Source organism: Tamandua tetradactyla, chromosome 4 (assembly GCF_023851605.1).
Source record: "Tamandua tetradactyla isolate mTamTet1 chromosome 4, mTamTet1.pri, whole genome shotgun sequence".
NCBI classification, from domain to species: Eukaryota; Metazoa; Chordata; class Mammalia; order Pilosa; family Myrmecophagidae; genus Tamandua; species Tamandua tetradactyla.
The window spans coordinates 46,548,955-46,554,762 of NC_135330.1; the positions used below are offsets into that span (position 1 = coordinate 46,548,955).

Here is a 5,808-nt window from a genome sequence, read left to right on the forward strand (position 1 = left end):
ATACCATATACTCATCCAAAGTGTACAATCAACAGTTCAGAGTTTCATCATAAGTTGTGCATTCACCTCCACAATCAATTTTTGAACATTTTCATTACTCAAAAAAGAATAAAAATAAAAATTAAGAAAACACCCAGAATATCCTAAACATATTATTCCTCCATAATATTTATTTTTTTGTCTTTATTTTCTTATTTATCTTTCCATACACTGGATAAAGGGAGTGTCAGTCACAGGCTTTCACAGGCAGATGGTCATACCATATAGTTACACAATCATCTCCAAGAATAAAGGCTACTGAATTACAGTTCAACAGTATCTGGTATTTCCTTCTAGCTATTCTGATACACTAAAAACTAAAAAGGGATATCTGTAAAATGCATAAGAATTAGCCTCCAGAATGACCTCTCTACTCTATTTGAAATCTCTGAGCCACTGTAACTTTGTTTCATTTCTCTTCCCCCTTTTTGTCAAAAAGCCTTTCTCAAGCACCTGATGCCAGGTCCAGGCTCATCCCCAAGAGTCATGTCCCATATTGCCAGGGAGACTTACAGCCTGAGAGTCAGTTTCCAAGTAGGGAGAGGGCAGAGAGTTTACCTGCAGAATTGGCTTAGAGTGAGAGGCCACATCTAAGGAACTAAAGAGGTTTTCTGGAAATGACTTCTAGGCATAATTATAAATAGTCTTAGATTTTCCTTTGCAGGAATAAGTTTCATAATTGCAAATCTCAAGACTGTATGGCTGGTCTATTAAATTGGTACTCCCCAATGCTTGTGAGAACATCAGGAATTCCCTAGGTAGGGAAGTTTGATGTTTCCACATTTTTCCCCAAGTCCCTCAAGGGGGTTTTACAAATGTTTTATTATCTGCTGCCCAGATTACTCTGGGATGTATCAGAGAATCACACTAACCTGTACAAACCACCAAAACCTCTCTCTTCATTCCAGATTCCATGTAATTATAGTGCTTAAGTAAATGAATGATTCAAGTTAAATTAGTATGCTACAGAAAATACACATTTTGCACCAAATAAACCTCTCTTCCTTGGGTCTCACACAGACGTTTAAGTTTTAAAGTACAGTAAATATCATCCTTTACCTTTTACTCTGATTTACCTTAGTCCTAACCAGATCAGCTTAATTTGTATCTCTAATTGAAGTCTGATCTCTTTTTCAGTATTTTTAACAGTTGTTGCATGGGGTAATGCTGACCTTCATAGCTGAAGAACTCTGGCTCTGAGTTTCAGGTTTTACTCCATAACCAAAATTCCAGGGAATTACCAGTTTATACACAAAGTGTTCACCATCTTTTCCAGTTTACTAAAGCTGCCAGAATGCAATATATCAGAAATGGACCAGCTTTTACAAATGGGATTTATTAAGTTAACAGTTTATAATTCTAAGGCATGAAAATATTCAGATTAGGCATCAGTAAAAGGATGCCTTCACTGAAGAAAGGCTGATTCCATCCTGGTGTCTCTGTTACATGGAAAGGCATGTGGCTGGCATATGAGGTTCTTGCTCCCAGTTCATTGCTTTGTCCTTCTAATTTCAGTGGCTTCCTCTCTAAGGATATGTGGGCCCTCACTATGCTTCTCTGGGGCAAAACTCTGGGTTCTGGCTTGCTTAGCATTTCATAGGAAGCCACACGGCAACAACTGCTGGGCTTCTCTTCTGGCTTTTGGTATCAAATGGCTCTTACAGATCCTGGAATTCTTCTGGCATTTTCCTCTGCATCTCCAAATGTCTGCAGATCAGCTTTCCCCCTCCATGAGTTTCTTAAACTAACTAACTAACCCACCTTGAATGGGCAGTGTCACATCTTTATCTAATCAAAAATTGAGTGTGTCACATCTCCATAAAACATTCTAATCAAGAGGCTCCACCCTCCAATATTGGATCTGGATTAAAAGTGAATGACTGCAACTACATGATAGGATTAGTATTGAGAGATGGCTTTTTTAGGATACACGATTATTTCAAACCAGCACACCATCCCAGAAGTTAAAAATAACTGTTACAACTCAGGAAAAGATGACTGCTCTAAGAGCTTTCAATCTAGAAACCTTCATAATAAGCCTTCCCTTGATAACCTATGCTCTCAAATTCAATTCTCAGAGTTTGCACATTATGGCTTGTCCATATTAGTGAGTCATTATAATATCTGTTTATTCATTTTTGTCTTATTTTGCAGTATACTGTCTTCAAGGTTCATTCATCTATTTGCATGCCTCCAAATTCCTTCCTTCTTACAGCCATGCAATAGTCCATTGTATATATTTACCACAGTTCACCTTTCTATTCAGCATTTGATGTACCCTTAGCCAATTCCATCCATTGCAAATCATCAATATTACTATGAAAATGTCCATTTGTGTCCCTGTTTTCAGTTGTTCCAAAAATACACCTAACATGGGCAATGCAAGATCATGTGACAATCGAAGACCCAAACTCCTGTGTAACTACCACACTGTGCCCCAGAGAGGCTGCACCATTCTACTTCCCTACCAACTATGAAAAGGTACATCTCTCTCTCTTCACATTTCTCAGCACTTGTATCTTTCTGTGTATTTTTCATAGTTTTATTCATACACCATGCAATGTATCCTAAATAAACAATTAGTGATTCCCAATATAATCACATAGATATGCATTCACCACCACAATCTATATGTGGACATTTCCATTGCTTCTGTGAAGAAAGAGGAGTAAATGAAAATGAAGGATAAAAAAGAAAAAATAAAAATAAAAAGGAGAAACAACAACTGCAGCAAGAATCCCTCCTCTATATCCTCTCCTTATTGACATTTAGCTCTGGCATAATGCCTTATTACATTTATGGAAGCATATTACGATGCATATTACAAAACATATTATAACTACTATTAACTATGGACCCTAGCTTTTATTTTTTCCATACACTGTTCCATTTTCAATACCTTGTAATGTTCACATTCTTTTGTTCTCCCTCATGTTAAAACCTTATTATATTTGTACATTTAATCACCATCATTGTCCACTCTAGGTTTCACTAGGCTGTACAGCCCCAGTCTTTATCTTCTATCTTTCCTTCTGGTGTCATACATACCCCTAACTTTCCTCTTTCAATCATACTTACATTCAGCTTTGTTCAGTATACATTAAATATTATGCTACCATCGGATATTATTGTGCTATCCATTTCTGAATCTTCATTACCAATTTTGTTGACTATTCTGTACTCTTTTCCCATCAAATACCCAATCTCTACTCTTTTTCTATCTCCTGATAGCCTATGTTCTCAACATTAACCCTCAAATATTGCTCATTAATGTTAATTTCTATTAGTAAGACCATACAGTATTTATTCTTTCGTTTCTGTCTGATTTCACTCAACATAATGTCTTCAATGTTTATCCATATTGCTACATCTTCATGACTTTATTCTGTCTTATAGCTGTATAATATCCTATCATATATATATATACAGTTTGTTAATCTGTTTGCCTGATGGACATATGGGCTGTTTCCATTTCTTGGCAATCATGAATAATACTGCTACAACCATCAGTGTAGAAATGTCAGTTTGTGCCTCTGCCTTCAATTCTTCTGAATATATATCTAGTAATGGGATTGTTGGATCATGAGGCAATTCTGTACTTAGCTTCCTGAGGAACTGCCAATCTGCCTCCCAGGTATTTTGCACCATTTTACATTCCCACCATCAGTGTTTAAGTATGCCTCTTTCTCTACAGGCTCTTCAGCACTTGTAGTTTTCTGTTTTTTTTATGATAGGTGTGATATGATATTTCATTGTGGTTTTGATTGACATTTCCCTGATAGCCAGTGAAGTTCAGCATCTTTTCATATGTTTTTGAGTCATTTGTATTTCCCCTTCCAACAAGTATCTGTCCATAACTTTTGCCCATTTCTTAACTGGGTTGTTTGTCTCTTTGCTATTGAGTTGTAGAATCTCTTTATATATTCTGGATAGTAAATTCTTATCCAAAATGTGGTGTCAATATATTGTATTCCACTGTATAATTGCCTTTTTACTTTCCTAACAGAGTTCTTTGTTGCATAAAAGTGTCCAATTTTTAGGAGATACCATTCATCTGTATCATCTGTATCTTTTTTCATTGCTTATTCTTTTGGTGCAACATCTAGGAAATTACCCACTGTTTCAAGATATTAAAGATATTTCCCTACATTTTCTCCTAAAATTTTTATGTTCTTAGCTCTAATGTTTAAATCTTTCACCCATTTTGAATTATTTCCTATATAAGATATGAGATAGGGGTCCTCTTTCATTCTTTAGCAAATGGATATCCAGTTCTTTAAGCACCATTTATTGATGATGTTGCTTTGTCCCATTTGTGTTGACTTAACCACGTATCAAAGATCAACTGTTTGGGTCACCTGGTCTTCGGCCATGATGGACAGCGCTTCACAAAAATGTTGAAGCAGCAACAAATTCAGTTTGTGAGTCCAGAAACCCCTTACTATGTTGGATTTGCAAATCTTCCCAACAAAATGCACTGAAAATCCATGAAAAATGCTTTCAAGTTCACACTAATGGTGGTCTGTGAATTGGGTCTAGGAAAATCAATGCTCATAAATGGATTTTTCTTGGCTGATATCTGCCCAGAAAGACCCATACTTGGAGCAGCAGAGAAAATTAAAAGAACTGTCCACATGAAACTTCACTGGTTGAGACTGAAGAGCAAGGAGTTAAACTGTGCCTGACCATGGTAGACACACCCAACTAAGGTGATGCCATCAATTGAAGGGATTGTTTTAAGACTATCTCCTACACTGACAAACAGTTGGTATTTGCACAATGAAAGTGGTTTAAATCCATGTCACATTATAGATAATCAAGTGTACTGGTGCTTTCACCTTATTTCACCTTTTGGACATGACCTTAAATCCTTGGATGTGGCATTCATGAAGGCAAAACACAACAAGGTGAGCATTGTGCAGGTCATCACCAAGGTGAACACACTGACTCTGAAGGAGTGGAAGTGGGTTAAGAGGAGGATTCTGGATGAAATTGAAGAACCTAATATCAAAATCTTTCACTCACCTGATGCAGAGTCAGATGAAGATGAGGACTTTAAAGAGCAGACTAGACTTCCTTGAACAGTCAAGGTCAGCATTCCATTTTCAGTGATTGGATCCAATCAGTTGATTGAAGCCAAAGGTAAGAAGGTCAGAGGCTGCCTCTCCGTGGGTAGTCATGGGAGTGGAGAACCCAGAGCACAGTGACTTCCTGAAGCTGAGGACAATGGTCATCACCAACATGCAGGACCTGCAGGAGGTGGCCCAGGTCCTCCACTACGACAACTTCCATTCCAAGAGGCTTAAGAGGGGCAGCAGAAAAGTGGAGAAGGAGGATATGAATAAAGACCAGATCTTGCTGGAAAAGGAAGCTGAACTTCACTGCATGAAGGAGATGATTGCAAGAATGTAAGTGCAGATGCAGATGCAGATGCAAATTCAGGGGGAAGATGGTGGTGGCAGTGCTCATGGGCACCACATGTGAGGAACTGCTCTCCAAGAATGAAAAGGAAACATACCACAGGAGGGATGAAGGTGCATGTTTTTCATGAGGTTGTTCAAAGATTGTCCATCCAAGTTTCACAGTACCTGTGCCTGAGAATTTAATTTTTAAAAACTTTTGGTGCGTATTGTTTTGTATAAAGTATTTTTGATGTGTTTTTTATTGCTATGCTATACTATATATTTTGTGAGGTGAACTGTCCATCTTCATTTTTCTTCCTCCTTTATTGACTTTTATTGTTTGAATCATTTCACAGATGACTCAGCA

At 37.4% G+C, this 5,808-nt stretch overlaps 1 pseudogene; it reads left to right on the forward strand.

Annotated features, from left to right (window-relative positions):
* The first annotated feature begins 4,433 nt into the window (after window positions 1–4,433).
* LOC143678926 (septin-2 pseudogene) lies at window positions 4,434–5,523 on the forward strand (annotated as a pseudogene).
* Window positions 5,524–5,808: the final 285 nt, after the last annotated feature.